Genomic DNA, 12210 nt, shown 5'->3' on the forward strand with positions numbered 1-12210 from the left:
ACAAAAAATGATGAGTTAAAACAAGAGTTTTCCATTTACAGATGGTAAACTTGCCAGACTATTACTTGGTTGGTCAGGCTACCAGTGGAAGCTCGGAACCAAGAGACAGAATGTGTCCAATATCACTCTCTATAGTCAAATGATAAATTATTGGAGTGTGTAAATGTATTTCAGTAATGCACAGAGTGAGTCTGTGGCATGTACTCTCCAATCCTGCAATGCAGTGATGATGCAAACTCATGATGAGTAATGTCCATGATCTCCATTTATTGGTAACTATTACACATAACCTCCTTAAAATGACAAATTGCAATTTTACCAGTTTGATTTTTGTACAGATAAAAAAAAAATCAGCTTTTTCGGATTGGTTACCTTGGGACAGCTGTTTCCTGTCTTTATGCTAAGCTAAGTGGCAACTGGCTGTAGTTTTATATTCACTGTACAGACATGAGAGTGGTATGGATCTTCTCAATTTTCTCAAATTTTAGAATTTGTCAAATCAAAGATAAATATGATTTCATCTAACCTAGTTAACCACAGAGTCGTGTCTCTGCACTAAAGGGACGGAGACAAGAAGTGAGGAAGCAAGATGAGCAAGAAAGTAGCTTAGGAAGCAGGAATCATCTCTGACATCATCACCACAGGTTGGTGGTGATGTCACACACACAGACAGAGAGAGAGAGAGAGCAAGCTGATTGGTTGGCTTCAGATAAATGGAGGGAGAGAAAGAAGTGATGAGAGAGGAGTGTTTGAGGAAGTGTTTTGCACTCTTCTCCCTCTCTCTCTCCCTCTCTTGTGGCTGCTCTGCTCAGAGGAGGGATTTGCCCTATCTTCCCTGGCTTAACACACCATTGAGAAAGCAGTGGGAGGATGGAGATGGAGAGAGAGAAAGAGAGAGAGAGAGAGAGAGAGAGAGAGAGAGGATGAAAGGGAAACAGCTGCTGCCTTTAAACTGATGTTCTTCTTATCGTGATATGATACAGGATATGTTCAGTGACTCAACCATCAAAGAGCTGCTTGGAAACAATTATATCCTCAGCTTTATGTGTGTGGGTGTGCACGTGTAAATTCTGGATGGAAAATTATGCGCTATGTGTATAGTATATTATATTATAGTGTTGGTGTGTTTATTTGTCAAAGCTTTGATTTAATAATAAACAATTATGAAACAGTGACAATTTTGATTTTCTGTCTCATATTTTTAACTTCATCTATAAATTCTCTTATTGTTTTTTTTACACTGTGTGTTTACATGATTTGGTGAATTTCAAAGGTACATATTGCTGCTACTCTTGACCGGCTTATCGAACTTGGTGACTGGTTGACTGTCTGATAGGTAACTGTCTGTCTGTTGGCCGTTTCCATAGTAGTGCAGATGACTTGTGAAGATAGTAATATTTTTTCTTCAGTTTTACTTGATGTCAAAGTGCCATATCACCAGGAAAAATGGTTGAATCTCTTAGGTGGGTTTCCTGTTGCTTTATGGCATTTTCCAAGTATTTGTTTTCATTTTCTCATTCTTTCTCTCATCTGCCACTCCACCTTCCACTGTTTCCTTCTTGTCTTTCTGCCTGAGCAGCATTCACAGCTCCAAGGCTTTTTTTTTCACACTGCAGATGGTCATAGTGTTACTCCACTCAAGGCACACACACACTTACTCTCTCTCTCTCTCTCTCTCTCTCACACACACACACACATATTGCTCTCTTTGTCAGTGACAATTGTTCAGAGTGCTCTTCACTCAGTTTGTCCTTCTCAGAAAGCACAAGTGTCTCTTGTCCTCAAAAACTCAACTTGCTGAAGATTTCTCAGTCTGACACTGATCTCATCCTTAGCATCTTCAAGTTCAGACTGTGAGGCCTCGACAAATTACTAACGTCACATAACAAAGGAGAAGTGTTTTGGTAGATTTGGGTCTCAATACAAGCAGGTCAGTTGATTCATCACTTTGGTGGACAGAATGAATCTACATTTACTGCACAGATAAGCACAAAATTTGGTGCAATCCTAGTTCCCAGATATGAATCCAAATGGCTGTGGTGAAAGTCTGATTTAGCACCATCATGAGGTTCACATTTGTGGTTTTGATTGATATGACTGGACAGCTACTGGGTGGATTTTAATGAAATATGGTGCTGACATTCATGTTCCTCTCAGAATGAATCACCATCATTAACTACGATGGTGAACATGGTTAACATTATACCTGCTAAACATCAGCACTTTAGCATGAAGAAACTGGTATTTGGGTCGAAGAAAAGCTGCACTTAACCTCACAGAGACACTAGTGTTGCTGCACTAGTGAGTACTGATGTACTCTTTGTCATCCAAGTCTCCAGCTTCAGGCAGAGTAATAAAGTTTGTGCCCCCACATGTGCATTGACAGTATAGTGTGTGTAATATATGTATGTGTATGTGTAAATGTGTATGTGTAAATGTGACTACATATGTATTTGTAAAATATTATTGAATGTATCTGTTGAATCACACACATACACACACACAGGTGAACTGGGCACTACCACACATGCAAAAAGCATTGCCAGCTGATTATTTTAAGCTATTATTTTAAGCTATTATTTTAAGTGATTATTTCAAGCTAAACTAAATAACAGGAGGATGTTAGATAGATAGATAGATAGATAGATAGATAGATAGATAGATAGATAGATAGATAGATAGATAGATAGATAATTAGCACATCAAAGCTGGCAGCAAGTCTCCCTCAGAGCCTCATTCTGTCACAAACAGCTGTTATAGCGACATCCAACTGGGACACAAACACACCCAAACAAAGACACACACTGACACTCGTATTTGTGTGTAACAACAGGAGTTTGCTTGGTATAATATTGTGACTGTATGTAAACCATTGTAAGCTGTGTGCGTGTGTTTTTGAGGCTTAAAACCAAAGCATTTTTGATATTTTGCGCCAAATAAAAAATTAACTCGCTGCAATGACCTTCAGTATTCTGAGCAAAATCATCTTCTGCATAAATTGTGTGCAGAAGACAACCTCTATGTGCTCACATAGAAGTAACACGTCATTGTTTGGTACAGCACTATAAAATAATCTGATGTGGGATACCTGCTGGGAAATGCTCAGTGTCTTTTATGGACTATTTAGCATAGGGGGCCATTTTCTCTTATTGGGCCAATGGAGCTGAAGAAAGCAATTACTACAGTACCATACTGCTCGATGGGAGGGTTGGATTTCAAAACAGAAAAATGTGGCAGAGGGGAAAATGGCTACGAGAATCGCAGAAAAGAAAAAAAGACAGAGAGAGTCAGGGTGAAAAGGGGAAAAAGGGGAAAAAGGAAAAGGGAAATATGAATTGTGGGCGATGGACACAATATCTCTGTGCGACAGAGGAGATGAGCGCAGGAGAGATTGAGTGACAAAGAAGACACATATAAAGGCAGTTAAGAGGAACAAAAGCAGAGTGGCAGCCAATCCCAGCATGGCAGAGAGCCTCCCATAATCCCGTCATCCACTCTAATCTCTATTACAACGACGCAGAGCTCCATCGGTGATGTCACAGTTATGAATATTCATCAGGTGAATCTGAGCTCTCCCCCCGAATCCTTTCCTCTCACAGTCTATGCTCATGTGGTCTTGCCGTTTTATTATATTCCAATTATATACAATTGCAAAACTGAATCAGTTTAGGCTACATGCATTTCATTTAAGCACAAAGCAAAACCACTTGAGATGATAATGTAGCTAGTATCACATTGTCCTTCTGAGCTGGAAGTCAGGAATGAAATCAGGCTCAAGTGTTAAGGCACATTGTCCTTCATGGTCCTCGTTGTCCAAGCAGGCATCACAGCAGTTTATACATGGACAAGTCTTGGTGCAAGCATCCTGTTCTTCAGCATCCTCTTATTTTGTGCCCTTCAAAACAAACCAACCTCTTTGATATCCCGAATTACAGGCTCTAATATATGTGAGCTGTGAGTGATTTGACTGTTTAATTTGAATCATTTTAAAGGCCTGAAGAGGTTCCTTGGATCCATCTTGTGACCCCTGTGGGGCTTCCCAGGTTGGTAACTAGTGCTCTGTGGTTCTGTAAGCCAGTGATCAGTTGCAGCAATCACAGCTATCTCCTCAAAATCATTCAATCACCGACTCCTGCGGCACTCTCATCGAACAGATGGAGACCACCTGATGAGACACGTGGATAAATAGTGCATATGAATGATTCAGCACTCTCACAGGGATGTGGGAATACTACCAGATGAATCATTTTCAGTCACAATCTGATCAGATAAAATGGCAAATAAACAGATGGAGAGCGCCCGATACACATATGTACTCATTTGTATGCAAACCTCCCAAACACACCTGCTGTCATGCACACACAGTACTCCTCATGCTTCCGCTCTCTTTATCTCCCTCAAACACCTCAAATCTGGCACATCCAACAGTCTCCTCATTAACTTTTTCCTCTCTCCTTTCCATTTCCCCTCTTCACTCTCATCTCTCTCCTGCTCCCCTTTTTCCCTTCATTCAGACATCTGTGTGGTGGCCGGGGAGATAAGCAGACGAGTTATCTATCAGACAGCTAAATCAGAGCGGTTGACACAGCAGAGCTGATACACATCTAGTCAGTTTGTGTGTGTGTGTGTGTGCAGAGGAGTGCGCTTGCTGTATGTGTACGTTTTCTCATCAGTGTTGTGCAGGTTTATGTTTGTGTGTGGTGTTTCTGATAAAGATTGGACAGTGTTCATTTGCTAAAAAGGCTACCAAGATATGGAAGATATGAGGTTATCTGTGTGTGTGTGTGTGTGTGTGTGTGTGTGTGCAAGACATGAGAGCACATCACACAACCACACAACAGACATTCTCAGACACACATTCAAATACAAAATGAATTCACCACAGGCACTTTGAAAAGGTGATTCTTTATTTTCTAATTATTATACTGTATATAATATTCTTTCTCTCTAGATACAGGTAATCATATTTATATCATGTAAGTAAAAGTGTGCTTTTATTCACAGCATGTGTCCATGTCAGACCGCTGTTGGAGGTTTACATTATAAAGTATACAGTGAAACTGGCTGGCAGCTATGTGTGTGTGTGTGTGTGTGTGTGTGCGTCTGTATGTGAGTATGAGCTGTGGGAATCATACAGTCAGTGTGCCTGTGTATCGAAAGACAAATGTGAGTGCCAGCATGTTTCTCCATATTTGTATGTGTGTGTGTGTGTGTGTGTGTATGTTGAAGTATCTCATGACAGGGCTCAGAGGTGTGGAGCAGGATAAAGAGCTGCCCACTGACACAGATTTGAAAACAGCTGATCGTCACCAACCTTGAAACACGTCACCCATCGTCATGTTTTTAGGTGTTAAAAAAACCACAACTCACATCTTATGGGGATTTCCTCTGTTAACGCTACTTCAGGTTCCATCTGCTCTGCCTGTCTTTGGACTTTTGTTTTTCACTTTCGTGACAGAGTAACGGCTGATTGCTACTTCCTCTCTTCATCTCCATCTGAATAGTTTCATCTCAAACTGCTACAATGCCTGCAACATATGCCTCCTTTTCCAGGTCATTGCTATACATATAATTCTGGATCTTCTCAGAATTTCCATCTTTGTCACTGTACACTTCATAAACACGAACTTGTATTTCTTAATTGATCCTAGGAAATACATAAAATTTTAAAAGGTCACTGACTTCTTTGTCTCTTCTCCTGAGTTTGTGTTCTGGCATTTGTTTTCTAACAGTCCTCAGGTCAGTTTGAAATAGACAAAGTCAGGTTACAACCATTTACCACTTAAACCACTTTATTTGATTTTATTTGATTTATTTTGCATTCTACTTTAAACAACGGGAGTAAGAGTCTGCAGCCATGTAAGCAGCTCTCTAAGGCTGAGCAGCAGTGTTAATGCTAACATCATCATGCTAACATGCACACAGTGACAGTGCTGATGTCTTTGAGTTAGCATATTTCGTGTGCCAACGTTATAACATTTTCTAATTAGTATAAAATATGGCTGATGGGAATGTTATTAGTTTTGCAGGTATTTGGTCATGGACCCAAATATTGGACAAACTAAATTTAAACCTGATCTTATATGAAAAGTGATTATTACCAAGTCATCAGGATTCATCTTCTTGGCACCATGGGTATCTTTATAACAATTTATCCAATAGCTGTCGAGATATTTGAGTCTGGACCAAAGTGGTCAACTGACCAACTTTGCCATGGAGCAGCTGCTAACGTGGCTAAAAACCCTACAGTCTGTGCACTCTGTAATTATACCAACATTGTGACTGTGATGCTTTCGCTGGTCTCTGTGCCTGGTAGCCTGACTCTACCTATTACAACATGGCTCAGTAAAAAAAGATGGGCAATTTAGTCCTTTTGGTCATGGCTTTCTCAGATGAGAGTTTAAATCATACAAAAATCTGAGTCGTAATCCAATAGAGGTATATCACATATACACTGTAGGAAGTGATTTCAAAATAAAATGTGATTCTGTTTGGAGTGTCAGTAAGAATCTGACATCTTTTTTGTAAAAGACCAGCTCATGATTTCACTCATAACTCCAAAACACTTGTTCAAGAAGAAGAAACCTTTAACGTGTACTGTAGCTACTGCTCATGAGCAGTTTATGCAAGAGGGAGCCTGAATACACCTGACAAAGAGCGAAACTCCTGCTGTCGGGCAAAACCTCCTGCCATTTTGGGCCTTTCATTCTTGGTCAGTCAACCGTGCCAGCCTCAGATCTGTTCTGCATGTAAACCGCCTGAATGTGGGGCTTGAGGCGAAACCATAAAAAAGCAGATTTTAATCGCTCTGTACTTCCTGTCAAAATAATAAATGTAAAACCCAAGACAGGTATGAAATCTCTTTAGCTGAAGGGCTAAAGATGGCAGTCTGGAAAATGAGCTTAATAGGTCATCGAGGCCAGAACAATTCTCGAAATCACGTCTGTTGTTTTAATCATCGATTCTGTTCAGGGGAGTTGTATTGGAAACCAGAAATGTACCTGTCCAGAAACTGTGCATTGTCCCTCATTAACAACATGCTAACTGGCAGTACAAGTGGGATGACCTCTTATGTCATCTGAAAAAGAAAAAGCTGTCATGTAAAAGCTCTTGAAAACAAAAAGTCAACAACACAATAGTTTCACAAGCAAGTTAGCAGGGTTCCTCCCTGCTTTTTTTTTTTTTTTTTTTGGTTTGATTTTGGAACTTTTGAGTACACAAGGAACAGTAGGCTACACCAGGTTGTGCTGATTGAAGACCAGCTGTCATTAGGGATTCGATAGATTATTCTCTATCCCGCTAAGCCCCCCTCTGCTGATCCTAAATCAGCCTCGCAGACAGAGATGACAAGTCGGATCTGAGCAGCAGGCATGTCAAAATGAAAGGCCAACAGTTCAGGCAGACCTCTGAAATAAAAACAATGACTTCCCACTTGGCCCTGTAACATAAACACCTTATGAAGTTTTGTCAGTAATACACACTATCCACCAGAAACCACAGACTCCAAAACAGTTCTTCAATCTTGTATGGCTGCGTCTGCTGAGGAATGATCGGGGCAGTTAGCTCTAAAACTGATCCCAGTGCAACTGTTAAAGGTTGTGGGAATGCAGAGGAGGTTATACTGGAAGCCCCATGGCTGATCTGGGAGCTGTCTGAAGGCAGGACAGGCAGGCACTGGGTGCATGGGTGAGGAGGAGGCTGACTGGAGATGCACACACACGCACGCTTGCATGCATGCACATACACACACACACACACACACACATAAACATGCAGGCACATAACTCCACCCCAAAGCCCTCCTCACACAATAACCTTGTACGTGTTATGAGGGTGTGTGTGAGTGTGTGTGTTTGTGTGTGTGTGTGTGCGGGTAATGAGTGCAAAGTGTAGAGTGTTTATAGCATGTGTAACTGTCTCCATTAGATTCACGTGTCTCAAACAGTTCTTGCGGTCCTCTTCCTTGTGGTCGATTAGCTGGCTCAGTGTTACTTAAAGTTCCATTGAGGAGCGACCCATCAGTGACAGTTTGTTTTTTTTCTCCCAAAGAAACACTTAAAATGATTTCTCCAAACAGGACACAGTGATTTTTCTTTCAGCAGGACATATTTATACCCTCACCGCACTGGGCGCAGCAGAAGCCACGACTGAGCGCTGTATGTGTGTGTGTTTCTGTGCATGTTTGAACATAAGTAAAAGTGTGTCTATGTTTAAGAAGCATATGTATTGCTATGTGGTATGTTTGTGGTATATGGGGAGAATGAGAACAGAGGATTTTCTTCTGGAAGAAGGTAACATATAGCAACCTTTTTAAACTCATCTGAATAGACGAGTCCCTGTTAAGGTGCATTATTTTTGATACTTTTCTAATTTGCAGTTATACTGTATTATCTGATTTTGTTGGTCAGGACACAGTGGCAGTTCACTGACTCTATCTAGCTCTAGGTGTTACAGAATACACAGGAGTGCAATGTAATAAAATCTATTATGATAGTCCTGTTAAAAAAAAACCAACCCTCTGTGAAGTCTATTAAATGTCTTTCGGCAACATTACTGGAGAGGCTGTGCTTCAAATCTATGCTCTTTTTGAGGGTATACTTGAGTGGTGTTATTATGCATTACATCATTAAGTGCTTGTTTTATTTTGCTCCCATCAGTCTAAACAAAAATAGAAATGCTTAAGCTTTATAAAAGTATTTTATTTTTCAGACTGCTGTATTGCATTATGTTCTGCATTCAGCCCCTGTATCAGATAACAGGACTTTTGACTGTAGTGTATTGAATCAATAAGACCTAAAATGTGTAGTAATCTTACATTGAATGTGTGTACGTGTGTGTGTGTGTGTATTGCACTCTCAGTACTGCGTGTCCGTTGTCGAACTATAAAGTGACTACTGGCACCAGTGAGGTGAGGTTCACGTCCACAAGAGATCGTCCGAGCACTCCGCCATCTCTTTCTTTCCTCCTGTCAGAGGCTTCACATGTGATCAAAACAACACAATCTCACAAACACATCAAAGTACAAAATTAAACTAGAATCATATAATATTACAAAGACTACGACCCCTGTTTCCCTACTCCACTGCGTTCAATCCACCCCCAGTTAATAGATTAATATCCATAATATGTGACAGAGTATGTCGTCCTCTGCACAGTGGCACCTTTAGAGTAGAATATTTTTTTTTGTTTTTTTTTTTACGAATAATACAACTATTTGTGGTTGATATCAGAGCTGTATGGCGGTAAGAGGAGATAGACAGAGGTCTCGTCTCAAAAAGCACCCTGTGCTCTATTGGAGTAAACATCATTAAACACAGCAAGGGCTTATGGGCCCACACACCCTTGTAAGGCGTTTTAAATGTAGCAGTCCAGTATCCCTACGGGGTCTAGAGATTAGGGTGCCATTTGAGACTTGATAAGAGATACAGCGAGTGTAAGCGCTGGAAGCGGATGGATATGGCATGCATGGTTTGAAAGGTCAATGCTGACATGGCTCATGGAAGCGGTTCTGAACCCTGACCCCTAATAAACCCTCAGGATCCAAGGGGCCTCTGATGTGCTGAGCTACATAGCTACTACTGCTGAGTCAGTATACTGCAGGAAATCCTATGCAAACAAGATTACTTAGAGCAGTGAACCTATGATCTAAACTAATCTTGAGGCCATGATATACAAGGAAACATTTTGAGTAATATTTGGCACCAAGCATGATTGACAATATTTTGCTAATATATGTTTGATCCTTAAGCTAACTAAAACAATTCTTAATTCAAATTATCCTACCTCTGCTTAAGGCAATATTTTTCATCGCTAATTATTTCAGAAGGTCACCCATCTAACCTAAAGTAAGCAAAAAAAAAAGAAAAAAAAGAAAAAAGAGCAGCTAAAGGCTAACCTGTAGCTAACATGAGTAGAAGAGCACAGTTATTTTCTCTACCAAAGCTCCTCCTTTGCAAGAAGCGTGTTATATCGTTAGTTAGCTATTCAGCTGGTTTGTTGTTCCTGTGCAAACTTTCCGTCCCACATATCACCCTTAAAACGACGTTGCTGTAGCGCTGAGCATAAAAAGCCCTTGTATGCTCCTGTCCTTTAAAAATTAAAAGCCCTTGCTTTGAGAAAAGCATTTTTTTCCCTTTCACAGCCCATGACAACTGCTGATGTTGTAGTAATCTTGCAAAATTAATATTTACATGTGGAGGACAGCAAGAGCAAGTCCGCGGTGATGCACGTTTGTCCCTTTAAGCTCCCTTCACGGCGTAAAAGACAGTGGGTAAAACAGCAGCGTCATGAATTAAACAGTGTGAGTGAGGTTTAAAACATCTTTTATTATCAGGGTATAATAACTCTCAAAGTAGTGGAGTGACTGGTATCAGCTTGGTGTTGTCTCATGTTTAGTTTGTACAAAACAGTGCAATGTTGGCTTAGGGAAGTCAAGACAAAGAAAAAGGCTTTTATACTATAAATACATTTATACTAGCTACTCGTGTTCTCTCTCCACAGCTCAATTTCTCGCTGTTTTGTGGCTATTTTGCTTCCTTCTCACCCTGTCACAACCCTTCCCCTTGTACGTACGTGTGATCAGGTGCTGCCCAGTGACTTGAGCAATGGTTTTAATACTTTCTCCAACGCTATCTGTAATAAAGCATTACAAAGGATGCCTGCTGAGTATGTGTGTGTTGTAACAGGCTAGATTTAACTATTAATTCTTTGACAATATTTACATTGGACAGAGGTAGCAGCAGATCACCGACTGTTGGGATATCCTGTGGAGGACTGACTGTGCAAAAAATATGCTACTTAAAAGGAAAAATAAAGCCTGATAATGTGCATTTAGCATTACAGGCGGAGTGTTTAACATGCCTATTGGTTTGCATTAATGTAATTTTACATCAGTTGTCTCACAGTCACTGATGCCTAAGACCTCAGAAAATCAGCTGAATGCCATCAATTAATTCTCTAACTTTCTAAAGCATTACTGACTGACAATGGCACTGATCTAGCCTCATCAACTTCTTATTCAACCGATCACTGCATGAATCCAAGCCCTGTATTGCTCTTCCCTTTTGCAAACTCGCCCCTTTCCTTCTCTGTCTGTGTTGTCTTGCAAAACTAAGGAGCCTTCACTGACACAGGAGAGTCCGCATCAAAACTTCCCACAATAAATCACCTGCATCGCATGTTCATGTGTGGCAAATGGAACTTAAAACACGTAGTGGACACTTGGCTGTTAATATATGATGTACTGAGTGTCACCAGCCTTGTGTTCAAATATAATCACGACCAAATCTAAGCTCACTTCTGCCCAATGTATGTCAAATTCATCCATTTCTTATTTTTATGTCTCAATGTCTGAGAGAGAGCAGGAGAGAGACAAATGGAAATGTTTGGTCTGTAGAACTGAACAGGTGTTTGAAAGGTGATAGGACCATGACTGCCTGTGCACGTCACAGCTACACGTAGGAGGCATGTGAGAGATGTGTATGAGTTTGTGTGTATTTGTGCAGCTGAATACTGTATGTGCACATGTACAGGAGATAAAGAGGAGGAGAGGCTGTGAGTGACAGCTTGAAGCATGGAGCACAGATCCTCTGAATAACGCATGGGACTTCCTCCAAATCTATCTATTCATCTTTAAATTTGTTTTTAACAGATCCTCTGTTGGAGAAAACAGATGTGTACTTTAGACTCTGAAATGAGAATTTTCTCAGTGTTTATTTCTGTAGCTGAATTTTTTGACAACTGCCCTGGCAAAAAACGACAACTTTAAGTTAAATTCTTCTGAAAGATGTCCGAAGAGGTAGTGGGCAAACAAAAAAAAGCCATCTGTTAAGTTATTAATGTCTTTTTGGCTCTGCCTTAAAGCATATTCACAGCTCAGTGGTCTCCTCTCCACAGAACCCTGAACCAACAACCTCCTGAAAACCTAAGTATTCTACACGAGTGACACTAATGGAAGACAGGACCTAAAACAGAAAGAGAGGGTGGAGGTGTGCGGAGGGTGGCAGTGAGGTGAGCTATGGGGCTACACAGAAAAATGTGGAAGGTGAAAGGTGACGAGTGACAGACAAATACTTTGTCATCTCTTTTAAGTTTTAGTTAGGTGAAAAAAAAAATAAATCAAGAGATGACGTGTGGCAGGAAACGTGGGTGAAAGGAAGCACCAATGATCTAATGTTACCTTCTAAAAGAGATTCATTAATTTAGTTTCCC

Source organism: Scatophagus argus, chromosome 16 (assembly GCF_020382885.2).
Source record: "Scatophagus argus isolate fScaArg1 chromosome 16, fScaArg1.pri, whole genome shotgun sequence".
NCBI lineage: Eukaryota > Metazoa > Chordata > Actinopteri > Scatophagidae > Scatophagus > Scatophagus argus.